Source organism: Lethenteron reissneri, chromosome 23 (genome assembly GCF_015708825.2).
Source record: "Lethenteron reissneri isolate LAM-NWPU_2019-01 chromosome 23, ASM1570882v1, whole genome shotgun sequence".
NCBI classification, from domain to species: Eukaryota; Metazoa; Chordata; class Hyperoartia; order Petromyzontiformes; family Petromyzontidae; genus Lethenteron; species Lethenteron reissneri.
This window is the reverse complement of record NC_083801.1, coordinates 16,034,682-16,053,107: the sequence shown is the minus strand read 5'-3', so window position 1 is coordinate 16,053,107 and position 18,426 is coordinate 16,034,682. Positions and strand designations below refer to the sequence as shown.

At 40.3% G+C, this 18,426-nt stretch overlaps 1 protein-coding gene across 1 annotated transcript in view; it reads right to left on the bottom strand.

Annotated features, from left to right (window-relative positions):
- Nucleotides 1–17,543, bottom strand: part of LOC133346095 (potassium voltage-gated channel subfamily H member 2-like) — a 181,835-nt gene extending 164,292 nt beyond the window's left edge. Inside the window, exon 1 of the mRNA XM_061557480.1 lies at nucleotides 17,413–17,543. The gene's annotated coding sequence lies outside the window, so the exon portion shown is untranslated. The remainder of the gene's footprint in view (nucleotides 1–17,412) is intronic.
- Between the last annotated feature and the right edge of the window lie 883 nt (nucleotides 17,544–18,426).

The window sequence follows — 18,426 nt, the reverse complement described above, 5'->3', positions numbered from 1 at the left end:
GCGACGCTACATCTACAGATCCAGGTAGGGTATACATGTCAACTTCAGAGGGTATACACTTTTGTTTCACTTTTACAAACGTTACTTTCTTCATCTACATTTCCACATTCCTTAGACTTCAACCAGCAGAGAGTGAGCTCCGTGTTGAAAGCCTTGCTCTTTGTTCCTGCCCAACTGTGCAAGATTGTCTAAACCCAAGCAGCATTGACCAAATCTCTGATGAGACACCCTGGTGCCGAATGGTCCAACCAAAGAATGTAGGGCTAAAAGCGCCCTCTAGTGGCCGCCACCCAGGATAGCAATTGAATACACTGGATTTATAGTTAATCAATCGACATCATTAAACAGGATGTAATTGCACCGAAGCAATTAGTGCATAAACAGAAGAGGTCTATGTACGCGAGAGAGTTGTGCAGTAAATACATGTTCTCTTTGTCTCCCCCCACCCCCCCAACAGTTAATCGACATTCTATCAGCGTCGTGTCATGAGATGAAGGGTCCATCGAGAACTCTCACAGAGCAGTCGAGTACGCCCTGTGTATTAGAGAGCAGCTCACGGGACAGGCGTTTCACACGACTACTTCCGGAAAATCCTTCAGAATATCATTTTAATCCTTTACACAATAGGGGTCGTACTTTCCCACACACTCTGCTATGAGATTGTCACGTGACAGTCAAACTGACATTTTAAATTCTCATCGCTGGAATTACGTTTCATCAAGCGCAAGAGTAAATAAAATCAAATGTTTGTATTCATGGTCATTTGGGCACTGGGTTAAGACCATCTACTTGGTACGTTGTAGCTCAACACTCTCATCTATGTGCCACCTGGCACCTGAAATAAGTTATCTTAGAATGTGATGACTGAACGCACAAGTTGATTCACAGGATTAAAGTATTATTGTCTATACCAATACAAGTCATTAGTTCATATTGGAATAGCATACTATTACGTAGCAGTTTAATTCACTAATGTATTTCAATTGCAATGTTTGAAAACTAAATTTGATTTGAACACCTGTAAAGGTTTCAAAAGAATTGTAGAATTCCTCTTTGGATTCCACTATGTACTACAAAATTCGTTTTTTGTTATGTCAATCCCAGATTAATATCACAATGCGTGTCAGACAGTTTGGCAGATAGACAAATTATGTTCAATGGTTAGAATAATTAACTGCAGCACCAAAGTTCAGTTTCACTTCATACAATAATGGTAGGTGTTAAAATTCAGTTTAATACGTCCATTGAGTTTTCATATATCCTTCATGTTAACAGCCAAAAAACCCAGCTTACAACGAATGATAATGCATTTATTAAGCTGATGTGGATGCAGTTTTTTTTTTAAGTGGGGTATCTACATTTATAAAACGACACCTTATCTTAGATAAATAAATACAGTATACATCTGCACCCATTAATTTTAGACAAATATCGCGGTTGTTTTTGTTTGGATAGGCTTACATTGCACACAGCATACATGTTATCGAATACAAATGGGGCTCATTACCAAAGGCCTATGAACATAAAACAGCATTAAAATATTGTTCCCTATGTTTTGTTAGTATGCCAGGTCTAGCAAATTGTCTAGCAAATTGGTTGTATGTGACTTTTGTTTTGCTCATATGTATCTCAATCCCGACTTTGCAGCCTTCTTTGCTAAATCATTTAATTTTAATTGCAGCTGCACAAATGATGGCAGATGCGGATACCTGGTGCACAAATAGAAATGGAAAACTCTCCATTGTGCAACTGTGGTCATCCAGAATAGACCGTACAACAAATAACGATGCAATGTCCAATCTAAATATACGGAGACATCACAGCAGTGCACTCCACTGCTCCTGACGCGATTGTCTGACTTGACCACCTGAATGTGGCATTGTAGTTGTTGATCTGCATCTACAGCAGTAATATGAAAGAAGCATTGGTTTTTATAACGATCTAATGATCAGAAATGATCTACTGTATCTCCAAATAACTTCGGTGAGATCTTATTTTCTTATCTGTCTCCTCTAATTTGTAATTATTGGAGAGAAACAACTTGAAAGCGTATTAGGATATGTTTAATGAGGACAATGATGGTTATTTTGTGGGAATATCAATGTGAACTTAATAACGAAAAGCTAAATTCAAATATTCCTGAAAAATAAATGTTTCAATCAGTGCGTACAATATTACCTCATATAACATTGGTCACAAAACATGGACGTGAACACATAAAATGGTAAAAATCTGAAAAGTGCATGATAGAGCGTGGCATCACTCTGAGAGACAGAAAGTGGAACACATGGATCAGGCGAGAAATGCCCATGAAACATCTTGTTCACAATTAAGGAAAGTGGATTTACGCAGGACACATCACGAGAAGGGATGGTGAATGATGGATGAGACCGGTGACAACGCAGGCCAAACTAGATAATACGCCCAAGACGATGACCACCACGAGCATGGAGTGATGAAATACGCCCCTGTGCTGACGTGAGACAAATTGTGATGTCGCAAGACTGAGGGATAACGATGGCATGGGAAGTCCTTCCTCCGACAGTGGGTGATGGTATTGACAACGGAAGATACATAATGTGCATTAATTGCCGACAAACACGCGACATTAGTTTTTCGGCTTGTGCGTTTGAGATGCTCATCCGTGGATCTGGCAGACTTCGTTCCGCTGGTCGGATCAGTAGCAGACCCGGGGTGTGTGTGGGGGATACTGACAGAGAGGGCAACATGAACACCGATTCATTGCCCTTAGTGCATTGCACATCTACTCATCTCAAGTACATTGATAAAACAGGCAAGTTTATAGTCACGTTTCTATATTGTAATGATTGAAGAAGGACCCGTCTACACAGCTCCTTTATAATTTGTCCCAACCCCTAAACCTCGTCTGATTGACGAAAGCGAATTGCAAGGTTTCAGTTGATATTTCACGCCCCAAGGCACACCGCAGACGGAAAGCCACGTCAAGTAACCGTGCCTGAATGATGGACACAAAGTCAAGAGGTTGGCCGGACTGTGACCTGGCAATGCCTATTGCGACCCCTGGTGGTACGGTACAACTGCGGCCACCTCATCAAATCCACTGCCCCTCCACTGCCCCCCCACCAGTCCGAGGAGAGTCCGTGAGCCACGGAGCCCTAATGAGTGCAACGGACACCACCTTCACCATATCGGGTCACTGTGTCGTGGGGGGGGGACTGCATCCTCCCGGGCCCTTTACTCCCAGTGTGGACCGATTGGTGCTCAGGTACCAACCCATTAGCTCTGACCCCACGAACCCAAAGCCCTTTCGCCTCGTCATATACCTCGTGGCTCACTCGGCCACTTGTGGACGATGGTAAAACACCGCATGCCATTGTGACGCCACACCCCTTCGTAATAACAAAGCGGCACGCTGGTTCAAAACCTTCGGATTTTTCGTGAGAATTCGGTGGGTTTCTTTTTTCACTGCGTGTGACAGGAAACGAAGCACTAAACAGTACTTGTATTTCACAGTTTTTTTTTACAGAAGTTGAATTTACTCGCAACATCAGTTGCATGTGATGTCCACTAGGTGCCATTGCACCACTGTTAACTAGCCTTGGTTTGAAACAAAAATGGTTTGACATTTGTCAGAAAATGAGAGCATAGCATTAAACAAATTGTGCTCATGTTGTTTTATAATAAACATTCAGCATTTAGAAAGCTTTCATTTCACATCACTATTTAGTTAAAGCAATTCCACGTAATTTGTCAAAACAATTTCACGCACGTGTGTTGTACTTCCAAATTATTCTTGTTCAGGAATGCTTTCTCTCATTTCACACTCGTTGGTTTATAAATAAACTATTGGTGATTCGCGTGATTTATTTATGACCAAAGCATAAATTAACTTTAATTTTTCAGACTCCACCTCACAACACTAAGACAGGTTTGTCAAGCTTTGTCAAGATGTCTTATTCAACACATTGCGTGATATGTACCCAGGGCAGGATAAATATTTTGTAGGCCCCTGGGCTACAGGTACTGTGAGGCCTGCAAGTAATATTATCAAAAGGAAAACAAAGTTAAAGAAAAATAAAATGTATTTTTACAAGGCTAACAACAAATTAAAATTCAGCATTCACAAATGAAATCACTTTTCACTTCATCTCTGGAGGCCCTTCTGCTGGCGGAGGCCCCTGGGCTTGCAGCCCCTAAAGCCCCCGTGCCTTAATCCGGCCCTGTACGTACCCTTGGAGGTGATTACAGTTACCAGAGCATACTGGTAAATCTAACTTAATTTGTCATTCAATGTTACTTTTAAAAAATGCTTTCTCATAGTGAACATTGCCATTTGCTTCATAGCACAAAGAGTATGTCAGTGCATAGCTATGCAGTCAACAAAAATAATCTTTACATTCTCAATATATACCATTTCATTGTTTATTTTAAAAAAAGCCGTATAGGTCTCCATTCTTCATTGCTCCTAATGCAATTACAGTAACCGGACACTAAAATATCCAACTCACAGACTGTACGGTGGTTTAATACTTGCAATCAAATTAATGATGCATTCACTTATTTTGTTCCTTTAAATTAAATTATTGCATCCTCTTTAGGACCCCACACATTCATCTTAAGATGATTTTAATGTACCATGGCTGCAGCTGATTTACTTATAAATCAATCATGCCTTTAATAACACTAGACTCCTCATTCCAGTCACATCTCATATTCAGTTCCATGATTGCACATCAGTGCAGACTGCATGTCCAATTGCTGTTATGATTTTTTTTCTGTAATAGATTTGCAAGGTAATGCAATGACAAATCTCTACACTAGATGAATATATCTAAGATTTATGTCGGCATTAAACTATGCTAATTTGATCGTATAAGATGGCACCAGAAATTGCATCAAATTACAGTTCTATCTTTGCACATGGTATAAATTACAAGCTCTTATATTGGTTATGGAAAAGCAGGTGGCTTTATCAAGGCCCTCTCTTGCTGTAAGTAATCGCATACACAATTAAAATAGAGCATATTCCTCATGGTGGAAATTATGTGATTGTGTTACACTCAGCATTGTCAACATTGAATTATAGGTTTAAAATCACATTTTCTATGAGCGTAGATGGAAGATTATGCCATTGTTTTTATTTTAGTTTAAATCCTGCAGATTGTTCTTGATAACAAGTACATTTACAATACTATAGACGTAGAATATACTGTGTTGGTTATTGCACATTATTGATATTTTACTTCATACTATGTAATTGTCCTGGTCGCTCTTGTAATAGTAACACTATAAACCAGTGCCCTCACCTGATTATAAAAAAAAATGTCCCTTTAATGAATATTTGTCTATCATTGGGAGAAAAACAGGTCATTGTCTTTTAGTAATTGTGCAAACCACGTAAAAAATATTCGAAATTATAGACTTTCGACCTTTCCCAGTTTAGTTCCAAGAACAAAGTGATTTATCAATTCGAACAGGGATTAATGCTACGTATCCTGTCCTAGTCATCAACTTAAATAAATTACATTTACGCCAACTTTTCCTGAACTGGTTGAGCAATTAATATCATGTTTTAGAGGCGCCAAGCTGTGGCACACTAACAAAAGATTTTCTTGAGCAAGCTTGATCTCTCCTAAGTCCTTTCGCGAAGTCAATTATTTTGTTCCAGCTGAGGGCACTGTTGGAAGTAAGAGACACCTGGTGGTACACTAGATTTAACAAACACAGAGGAAATTATGTCCTGCCTATGTTGTGACGAATTGGATTAATGAACTTGTACCATGGTCTTCTCAAGTGCAGATAGCATCAACACTGGAATATCTACTGCTTATCAAATCTGGACCAGCTAAAGTTCAAGATTCTTTGGCTGTGTAAGAGCAAGTGCTTGACAACTGGCAAAAAAACAAATGTATGCCACATATTATATTCAGCATATGTTCTTTAGCAGCAAACACAACATAATACTGACACAATTAAGGTTATATAAATGACAGTAATGCAACTGGGAAATTATACATAAGCAAGATTGCGGGAAACATTTTTTATAAAACATCCCTTAGGATTGAACTTTTTTGGGAAAAGCTTTCAGAAATGTTGGGTTTTATACAGAGTACGTTAAAGCAAATAAAAATCACATGCAGTAACAATCGTTTTCCACATATGACAGTGCATACGTGCAATTAATGCTCTCCTGCATATCTATTTTTTGCAACATGGGAGCACAAGGGTTACAAGACATATCCCAAATGCTCAGTAAACAAGCAACACGAACCAACGGGCACCGCCCTAACAGGAAGCAGCGCTTCTTAATCAGGGACTGGTTTAAGAAGGCACGGATCTGAAACAAATGTGCTTTCCTCTCTTTGCTCTTTTACAACACCTAATTTGCAAGCTCGGTTGCACACGGTGTCCAATACATGTCAGACCGCTCTGCCTATTTCTGGGAGGGAAGGAGCCTCATTTGGGGAAGGTGGGGGTGCGGTAGATAAAGACATTGCCCCATCTCAGGACTCCTCAATCCCCCCCTCCCCCTGCTTAATCCAGTGGTCGTCAGCAGACAGCTCGTTAGTGCATGCAGTGAAGCATGGTACTCAGCAATTAGAGTACACACGGTTCTGAAACTGGCTTATGAAGATGTAGAAGCCATGCAACCAGTATTTTTTTAAATATATTTTTTGTTTCACAAGTTTTAAGTCTGTTGTTTGCTCTTTGAAACTTACAAAAAATGATTAATCATTCATGTTTGTCGCTATTTGTTTTCTTCAGCAAGCGTGATGGGCTTTCAAAACAAGTAATATCTTATTTATGCGTTGTACTAAACGCATATTTATTTCACAGGTTGTTCTCTATCATGCACGGAAAATATATATGCATCTCAATGAATTATGTACGTTAACAGAGCACTCAATTAAGTTGCTAAGTTTTGGATAACCCTTGCACGTTATCTTGGCACAAGAATCCTACCTGTCTGACACCACGCAACTAGCTGGAGCTGAACTAACATGAAAAATAAATAGTTTACACGCCAAAAAACGACTCCGCAAATCAAATGAGTGTGGCTGGGCATACTTGACGAATCACTTGTGCTGCTTAAGCGTGCTGCTTTGCGCTAAGTACCATAGCAGGCATGCCGTGAGCAAACACAATTGGGGTTCTCGGGCACCGTGCCGGGTAACAACTTCCCTGAAAGGCTTAGGATGTCGGCTAACCTTTTGGGTCAAGTTCCGATTCAGCACCAGAGACAGAGGACAAGATTTATATTACACAGATCAGCTCAATTCAATGCCGTTCCACAAGAGAGCTTTTCAGATTTGAGGGCCCTCTCTCCTTGTTAGCGTAACCAAGGCAGTAATGCATCCCCCCCCAAACCCTCCATGAACGAAGGGGTCACTTTTGGCTTAAGAACAGCCACCGAGTGATTTGTGCTGCTTGTTCAACGTTTTGCGTTTCAAATGCAGATTGCCTTTTTTTGGTGTGCAAACTAGGACAGACTGAGAGATGCACTCGTAATTTATGGCGCCCATCAAAATGAAGTGGCTCTCATCTGCTGTAGAATATTCATAGATTTGCTTTATGGTCTACTCTATATTGATTAAAATTCACACACACACACACATATAGATGCACACTGCAGGAAAAAGCAGCCATATCCAGGACAGATGGTCTTCAATGGACGTGATTTATAAGAGGAGCACATTTGAGTAAATCTGTTTCATAATTTATCCTTCCACATGTTCAATTAAAAACAATGTAGTTTACGCCTGACAATAAGAGCGCGATGCAGTGCTGTACTCAAAGACGACTGGCCACAGTGCAGAAGGCAGACATTTGTCTCATAAGCTCGGGGTGCCCGCTAGCCCGTCCCTGTACAATGCACGGTTGACAGCAACAGAGCCATATCATCATGGAATTGATGCAAGTTGTTTTATATGTTTCATTGAATTTGTTTTCGAGAGCGGTGAAAACCGAGCATGCTTACAAAAGGCCTGCTGGGAATCGGGTTGATTCAGTCTGTCTCCAATCACACGCGGGCATTGGCAGGACTTGAACTCTGGTCTAAGAGATGAGCGAGAACCCAGAAAGCTGTATCTTCCTAATGCTGTAAGATCTAACCTTTTCTACCACCACAATAGGTCTATTTGTATATTTGTATTAGCATTATTATTTTTTAATGTGCTGGTATATTTTTGTCTGTTTGATAAAACCTTTGGCCCAGGAGCTGCAAGAATAAATGACTGTAATGGTATTAGTTAAAGTATAATTTCCTTAAAAGACCTCAGAGAAATTGAATCAGTGATGCATTGTGGGATATAATTAGAATGCTGATACCCAAGCACAAAGCTTGTGACAACACAGCAATGGTATTACCTTGGCGATATTTTACATGATCTTCACTTGATTTACATATTTAAAAACCTCACATAATGGAATTACATCTTTCATTGATTCCATCCCCGTTGCCACTTATTGCAGGCAGTTTGTACAAAACCCTTCGCCAAAGTGAAGATGCAACTTGGTGGCGGAGCGCCTGGTATCTGTCCGCCTGCCTCCACTTGCACTAAAGTGGAGCTGTGTAAATTCGTTTCAACTGTATTGAAGCTGAGGCCGTGACCTCCACTAGTGAGGTGATCTGCCGTAAGTACTCCATTAGACAAAGCTTTTCATGCCGCACAGTGGCTGGGCTCATCCTTCCTTGGGCCCATCAGTCCTGCCTAATTCTGTAATGGATAGCTATTAGGCGGCTCGCTCTTGGGACCTCACGACAAGAGGCACCCGATATTTAAACTGACAGTCCATCATTTCTGCTGAGAGGCTCGCGGAGCCTACGGGAGCCGTCTGCCGTCAAAATCCTATCAATTTTCTGTAAGGGATGAGCAAGGAGCGCGCGTGATGCCAATCACACAGATGGCTTGTTAATTTTGGTCCCCTCCACAGATCACGCTTAATCCAGTAAATGGCGGTGCTGCTTTGCTCATCCTGTTACCAATTTTATGACATGTTATAGCGATACCCTTTTATGCGCCTATCAAACACCCTTTCATTTAGCACCGTATGGTTTTGATACCTGCCTGTTAACTTGTCATTCTCAAGGAGCCAAGGACACGTTAGGTGGGCGTGCTATCTTTGTCAGATGCAAAAATCTGAGTAACCTTCTCCAAAAGGCTTCATGTTGTCATTGTTAATTTGCAATGTTCAATTGCTCCATCGTATATGGTTTTAGTATAAACTATACTTAAGGCGTATGTTATCCTCATAGTATGACTTAGACTTACAAAAATGTAGTTACACGGGCATGTGTTCAAGTAAGCTGCTTAATGATAATCCAAAGCTTTCACTGGCTATATCAAGGTAGCCTATTGTTACTTTTTGCCATAAAAAAATGTTTGTAGAAGAGTATATGTAATGAAACACTTCAATAATTTACAATGAAGCCTAGAAACGTAATGCATCAAAAACAAATAACATGGTTAATGCAGCAAATGCATTATTTACATTTTATGATTCATGGCACACAAAAAATTGCTCCAAGGCACACTACATCTCTGTTCAGCCTTCAGTCCAAATCTGCTTTATGGGAGGTTGACAGAAGGTGGCAGCACCAGATTTAGAGCACTTGGGGAAAAATGGAACAGATGGGCTGGTATTGCACTTGCCTAGTTTTAAAAGCTTTGAATGCATATTACTTTCTCGCACCACGACTATTATGAATGAGGGATCACAAATAGATGCCGATTAAATGTAAACGTTCAAAGCAACGCAATCAATAAGTATACTGTATAAGCAACTTCTAAAGATGCTACTTATCTATTATAAAAAAACGCGGCGTTCCGTTCGCCCATTTGTATGTTTGTCCGTCAACGAAGTTATAAGAGTCTTCTGAATCAGTACGATTAATGTAAGTATTGTTTCATCAATGATTGTTTCATCCATTACCCAGAAATACGTAATTTTTCATTTTTTGAGCATTTATTTTGGATGGACGGTGAAATTGAAAATATCTATTCAACTTTGAGGTACAACCCAGTCGTATCGGCACACGTAGGGGGTAGAGGCGTGAAGCGCCGAGAATACCTCCGTAGGAGCTCGAATAAGGTGGCCGTGGGCTGCCAAAACTCGAGTATTACAAATTACACACAAATCATCGTAGCACATATGTTTGCGCATGTGTTTCCTGAAATAGAATATTATCAAAACCTCTTGAGGTACACAATCAGCCACGGCCATAATTTACGTACTGTCCAGCCAGTCTATAACCCGAAATTACAATGAGAATATAAACGGCTTACATGCCGAGATTTTCTAAAGGATTACTGTGTGGCTTTAAAGCCAACTATAGAACAGATTTGAGGATGACAGCTGAGGCAACAGCAATTACCTTTTCATAGATTTGCACCAAGATTAATATCTTTATTTGTTTTTGACCGTTGCTGTTTTCAAAGTCAGTACCGTCTATTACAAACCTTAATTACTACATATCATATTATGAATAGCTTCTTTCGTGCGTAGCCAATCGGAGGTGTGCTAACTACTGCGCCACCGCTCCAACAATTACCATTACCATCGTTGGAGCAGTGGCGCAGTAGTTAGCGCGCTTCATTATGAACTTGGTAACCTGAGTTCACTTCATGGCCACAGCTTACATCAGTGGTGAGTGATGTCGCAACCACTGCTGGCCCTCCCACATCTTCATCAACCACACTCACTGATATGGTGAAATATGGTGAAGTATAGTCAAACAACGCCCACGATGGACATGCCATGGGGAGGCCTACATCTAGTTAGTTAATTGATAAAGGTCTGTAAATGATATACATTTGAAGTAACTAATATGTCCGATTGTTGAACTGTCACAACTTCAGGTATTCGTGCATTGTAAGACACTGATATAATGCTTCCTCAGGGAATATTTTAAAGTCCAGTTGTGATTGAATTTAAGTAAAAATCTAAGATGTGGTTTCATCATTCACAATCTATGGCATTGCTTAACAGTCCTTTATTTGAAACCCAAAGGTGCCACTAAAAATGCATTGCCTCCTTTTTCTGAATTTTTTTTAAATAACAAAACACCAGCAGTTGATGGCATCTTTCAAAATAAATAACAGGGGAACTGAATAGTTTAGTTGATTGGTTGTTACATTTTCCACACGGTTTCTGTAACTGATTGAAAACTTTGTGATAAGATGTTCAATGACTGCTGGAAAATATTGAGTATCCAAAGTCACTGTCTAAGCGAGGATATGTTTTTGCTGCCGGCCACTCAATCGTGACAGCTGTGCAATGAGTTTGAGGGCTGCACCGCATGTTGTCACACGGTGTCCGACGTTTTGCTGCACGTGCTGGGATCTTTCTTCGGCAAGTGGAGCAAACACGTCGGACATCGAGCCAAACAACACGCGGTACAGCCAGAAAACACATCAGAGAGAGAGCTGTACAGCCACAACCGCGAAATCCTGCGCATTAGCATTACTTAATATCGATGTCAAATTACACGTAACTGAGCTTTACCACAATCAAGACCACAAGGACACCACAATCGATACCATAACGGCACACACACAAAAACCGAAACTAGATTTCTGCACTGTTTTTGTTGTTCACTCTTAGGCAGGGGGATGGCGGATGGATGCTACTACCCACCGTGAGTGTGGTGCCAGCATTACATTCCAGCATGTGCAACGAAGAATCCGGCAGTGTGGGGGGTGGGGGTGGCATTTAATTGTGGCAGGGGCGGTGGTGGTTTTGTCAGAGCCGGCCGGCTGTTAAGAGGGCGCCGATGGTCACAGGCACACTCGTTGCATGGCAACACGAAGGACTGTAAATTATTAACATCCCTAGGAGGAGCCATTAGAATCTTCCGCGTGGACGAGTTTTTTTTTTCCACGACAAATGTCATCTCGCGAGCATTTAGATGCGCGGACCGCCGATGCACGCGTTGCTCGAGCGAAGATCACCTCCAAAACACTCTTTGAATTATTGAAGGGTTGCAATGATATTTTAAACACAATGGCCGGTGATCCTTTGCAGATAGTTACGAATAGCGTTCTAAGTTTGTTGCATGGCACGCGTTCGATTTACGCAATGCCCTCCGCTGGTATGCGCATACAGGTCGTAAAGTATATGACTTTGAAGTTGTTGGGAAGCCAGTAATTCTGGTGAATCTGACAGCCATCATCATGATTATCAGCAGCAGCCACTGCGAGATGAAGGCCTCTCCACACTGTAATCATCTCTCATAGTGTCGCGATGCCAATGTCCATCTCGCTCCTACGCATGAGTTGATCTCAACTCAATTCTCCACGGCTGACTCCCGTCGTATTCAGCTCCTTTGGCTGGCATTCCGTCCCCAGTCTCGTCCATTGGCTATCATCCCTAGCGGCGATGTGTCTTGCCAAAGTCAATTTTTTCTTAACAGTCGATATAAAGTCTCATTTGTGTTATGCTCCTTAACCCACATTTCTCACAGTGTAATTCCATACTTCTTCGCATACTCTTTTGAGTTTGTGTTCTATTTTGCTATGTCGGTGTACCATTTTTGTTTAACCATGGCATGGTGAGTAATGTCCTCTAATTAAAGCCATTTCACTTTTATAGATGGGTTTGATCATTCCTAGTTTTGTATTTATTCGTTCGTAGCGTTTTGAGAGCTTAGATGACTCCGTTTCGCCTGGACTAAAATGCCTTTTAATGATGAACGAAATTCAGACAATGGTATTTGTCTTTTCCAGGATCAGCTTTAACAACATTTACTTTTGTCATTTAAAATAAGCAACGTCAAACAATCCTGCACGACAAGGTTAGCCTCTGTTGGGAGTGTCTTGCAAAATAAGGTCCGTGTGCAGAAACGGTATTCTGTAACAGGAATGTTTCCAAAACTTGGATAAAATTAGTAGTTTTTTAAAATGCTATCCAAAAAAGCTATCTAGTTAGTGTAACACTATGAAAAATTTGTGGTGATTCAAAGTAAAATATTCCATATGCACCATATACACACAGTGTAAAGTGCTTACAAATAAATTAACTCAATTACACTCTACTGATACCTGTATGATATGGTGCGTATTTATGTGTTTTGTATTAAATATGTTTTACAATATATGGTTTATATATATCCATTTTAGGACTAAATGTGAAAATTAAATATGTTGCATGCAATTAGGAAAACAAATGACGCAAACTAGAAGCAAATCCACACTCGTATGAAAAACAGAGGAATAATTTAATGACTGTAGCGATAATTTCTTCACCTTTCCTCGTTGGAAATGGCACTTCGCTCTGAGAACAATGGGGCGAGAGCAGAGACAATGAGATGGGAGCAAAAGAAGACGAGGCATGGCATGAAGTGATTCGCATGAAAATGGGGAGAGCAAGTGACAAAGCCGGGGGGGGGGGGAGTTTCCTAGCAGCAGCCGATGCGACAAGGCCCAGCGACAGAGAAGCAACGAAGCGAATCTGTGGTCCGGCCGCCTGAATGTGGACACATCTCCCTAAGCTGATCCATTCTCATGGAAAGTAGCAAGGCAGAGGAGGGGACAGCGCTGCCTTTTTGTGTTCGCAGCCCCATCCTCTTCTACTTCTCGTGGCTGTCTGCTCAGCACCGAGGACAAACACTGGGCAAACCCCCCACTGGGGAGCCAGTGAGGATCCCATGAATGCATTAAAGGGGACGTCATAAAGCATGTTTGCTAAAGCACAGATGAGGGGCAAGGTATCCGCTTCTGTCGACTCGCCATAAGACACTGCTCTCCCCCGCCCCCTCCAGCTGAGATGCTAATGTACAGACGTGTATAGACATTGCCATGAATAAAAGCTTCGCAGAATTCATCACACTTGTCACTACTTAATATCATAATCTTGACCTTTTATTTTTGAGTCTGCATATACCAATGCATGTCAATATAGCCTAAACGCATTCCAGTATTCGTACAGAAAATAAATTGCATACATTGTTTCATCTTTAAAGTATGCACTACTGTATTAATGTAAAACAATACACATGGATATTTCATGCCAACTACAGTATGGTTGCTGAGATTGTTTTTTGTAAAAATAATGTTTTTATAGAAAAAAAAATAAGCTTTTTAACAGAAGTGAAAATGCAATCATTGCAAAATGGAAGGAAATGACATGCGTGAACACTGAAAGTGAAAGTCTGTACATTGCTCACACCACACGACCAAATTAAAATTGCAAATCCAATAGACGGTGATGAAGCACCCACAGAGTCATTGTTTCACCAATCCGTAGTTCATAAAGCTGTCCAAGGCGACAATGTACGACTTAAACAAATTAAAGGCCAGGCTTCCACATTTGTTAATATGCAGACATTTCCATTACAATTCCCAATTACAAATACCGTGAACAAAAACATTAGTACATGGCAGAGCGAGGTAGGATGCTTATAAGGCTCGCATTGCAAGTGGGGGGGGAGCGAACGTTGGTTAGGGTGATGTATGAGGGTAAACAAACCTTCAGCTAATTAGGATCAGCCCACCTATGCCCAGCAATGTATAAAGCATGGGGATATGAACTCCTGCAGCAGTACTGTAGAATAAGCCCTCAGGAAACACCATTGCGTTTGTGAACAATGCATATGTCTATGGCAAATGACAATTACTCGATATCTTTAAAACTATATAAATATACGTGTTAATTTTAAATGGCTACTTGATTCGCTCATAAGCGCGCATTGACTAAGTTTTGTGCAGACTATCGTTCAAGTTAATACCGTTTTATTATTAATAGAGGAACGTGTCAATAATTTGTGGCCCTTTCGAGACACTATTTAAAGGCTTAATATAGATACACAACCTACAAACATTGATAAGCTGAAGACGGGTAATTTAAGTGGTTTTGTTTTACATTTATCCAGGAAAGCCTCACTGAGTCTCAAGACTTATTTTCATGAGGTTCCTGCTTAGTTTTGCAGAATGGTGCAAAAATTGTTACGTGTTTTTCAATTTTGTTATTTTAAGGTATTTTTTTTTTATTTGCTAATTTTGGAGCATCAAGGGATCGAAGCAGAAGACATTAACCAGGGCTGCAATGGGGCCCTAACCACTAACTTCTGTAACGCAATCCATATTTGTTTTTTGTTCAACAACGTGGGTAATTTTATACCAAACTTTTTGTCATTAACCCTCCACCACACGACAAAACTGTGACATTTACAAAGATATTATTGATATATGCCAATGTATTTATCAAAATCTGAACAATAATGCTCACCAGTGGCTTAAAAGTATTCGTTACTGAATTGTATCTTGTGAAAATGTTGTGGAGTGTTAATCACCAAAAATCTGACACAAAACGACTACGTGGCTTAACCCAAAAACAAATATGAATAATCGTAGTATTGGCTACAATACCCTACGTATAAAGGTAACATTTGTAATAATCAGCAAATACGCTACCTCTGGGCCACTGCAGTGGATGATGTAACTCTGCAGAACACACGAAAAATTGTATCTGCAATTACTGCCGCTGCTAGCTAGTGTGGTTCACTTGCGGCCCGTTGAGACCAGCAGATGCACACTGACCATTCATCACAAGCAGGATACATTTTCAGAGGTGCAGGCAACAGGATTGCTTATGGGATGAAGGTGGGGTGAGAGAGCCAGTTTAAGGTGCAGAGACGATTGAAGACTGAGCACTGCGCTGCTATTTGTGCGTGTCATTCCAATGGAAATTCTGCAATGTCAAGGTTGACTTTAAAAACAGGAAATGCAAAATAAATCGTTAATGATCATTTAAGATTTGGTGTGCCTTGAAATTGTTATATGGTGTGAAATAGAAATGTAGGATACTGTTACAATATTCCGGTATTATTGTGCACGTATGTGTAGGGTTTATTTTCAGAATGTTAAAAAAATATTGGGTGATGACCGTTTAGATATTTCCAAACTAGCTTTTAGAACAAATCTTGCTTTTTATTAAAATACCAATCATGTGTTTACTTGTGAAAACATATACTTGTATGAAATGCCATTACCACATGCAATCTCATTCAATTACTATTTTGGAATAAAAATAAACCAATTTATATCTGGGGTTATAACGTCTTTTTCAGCATCATACATGCAAATATTTGAATCCATGTATTGCAGTATATACTCGTAAAGTGCTTCAGTGTCACATAATTTTTGCAGTTATCCCAAAGTGAATTAATTGCTGTAAAATGCATTTAGTTGTGCCATGGATGTCTGCTCTGCATTGAGCTGGGTAGATGGATTAAGGTGATTATATTGAAACAATTAAATAAGTGGTTTTATTGCTATGATCCATCAAAATTGTTGCTAATATCACCTATAAAATAGTCATGCTTTATTAGCAACGATTATATATATATATAAGAAAGCTTTGGTCCAATAAAGCAAATAACCAAAATTGCCTTGCCGATTTAAAATAATCTCCAGTTACTCTGACAAGAAGTAATTGACAATGCAGGATGGGTCTGGCCTCGGAATAACGCTATTCAGTCCGGTGCAAAGTATGAGGCACATCATTCACCCAGAGGCCAGTGGATGGATGCATTGCCCGGTGACAAATTGCATTGATTCCATTGTCCGGCCACTACTAATGTGATACCAGATCAGATGCTGCTCCATCTATTCTAATTTGAGTCAATAATTAGAAACCAGAGAAATCAGATGCTTGAGATTCACCTCGTCGAGAAAGAAAACAAGCATCCTATAGAATTGTTTAAGGTGTAAAACCCAATAATCAAAGTATCAAATTGTTTGGTTTTATTGCGTTAACTCTTTTAGTAGTGAAGCATCGATTGCTTTCGATAGAAATGTTTCAATTTCCTTGTTCACAGTCCACAGACTGCTATGCATGAATGTAATTGTAATTTACGAACGTTTTAAAAAAAAGCCAATATCGTGGAGATCTAATGGTTGCCTAATATTGGTTTGTTGGCTTGACGTGTTAACATCAATATGGAAAAATCAGCTTTGTATCACAATGTGTAAATTGTGGCTCGTATTTATTTATTTCTCTATTTACCGTTTCAGCAAAATAAATAGCACGAGAAAATGCAGACACATTTGAAGACTCATTTTCCGGCTCACAAGGCTTTTCCATTGATGGAGAAACGCTGGGCACGAGCTGACTTAATACGCGTGACTGGTTATAATGCGCCAGATAGATTAGAGCACCGTCATAACGCAACAAAAGCAAACAAGTCTGCGGCTGCATATTTTACAAACCCGATATTAATTTCTACTCATTTATTTAAGCAAATAATGATAAAACTGTAGATTTCTATATTCTTAAAACTTACCTTTATGGAGTAAGTTGTTGTAAATACTTTATTTTTTGCGAGAATTTTTTTTTTTACGACTCAGAAAATACATATATACAACAATACAATGCCGTATATGCCAGTAGTCTATTGCCATACGCAAGTTTAAATAAAGGTGAATGTTTTACCTTGAACATAGACCTGTAATGAAGTGCCCTCGGTGTTAGTAACACATTCACGTCGCTTCTTGTATTTCACCTTCACACCCCCACATCACCACCTCACCGCCATCCTCACCACACTCCTCTCAAGCTCTCTGCTGAGGTAATGGGGCCCCGCAGAAGACTTCTCACCGGTCTCTAAATTCCCTCGACTGATCCTGTTGCCTGCAAAAAGCATGTAAACGCTGTTCTACTTGACAGACCTCTGCCGCCCCCCCCCCAACCACACGTAAGCCAGGGGCGTCTAATTACCAATATCAATCTTCATGCATAGTACCTGAAGGTGTCACTCTCTCATCGCACTCACCTGCGCAAACAAAAGGAACAAAGACGGACTCTCCCTGCCTCAATGGGGAGTGTGGAAAGTTTCTCCCAGCCCCTCAGATCTTATCTGAGCACTCGGCTTTCTTCCAAATCCGCTGGCCCACTGCTTTTTTAGCCACTGCAATGGAGAACGACACCCCCCTTTTTGCCCTGGAACACATTATTAGCTCCAACGCACAAACAAATGGATAGCCATAGCCAACCGCTTGCTTTCACCGCCTGCTGAATAATACCTGTCATTCATTAAGGCCACTCTGTTACACACTGAATGTGGTCGACGTTACCGTTTGTTCTGTTGTAACTTTCCTGCGTTTGTTTTTTTTCTTTCTACACAACGTTGCAATGTAATTATGAAGCGTATTTATTACTGTCACAATTTTGAGCATAAGATATGAGTTGTTAATGTACTACGTGCGTTGAATAATTTGTATGCACTATTTATTTTGGCCTAAGACCCACCACGGGATTTTCTACTTGAATGAATGGGTAGGTCCTCACGGTCTAAACTAATCCTGTTAAGCTGCTTATATGCTCTATGAAGTGTGATGGAGATTTCATAGTATACATAAGCAATGTATCTACAGTCATCTTCATTTGCACTGGAGATGTGGCAGTCTGGACACTGAAGATCAAAGTCTTTTTGAATATGTTGACTTG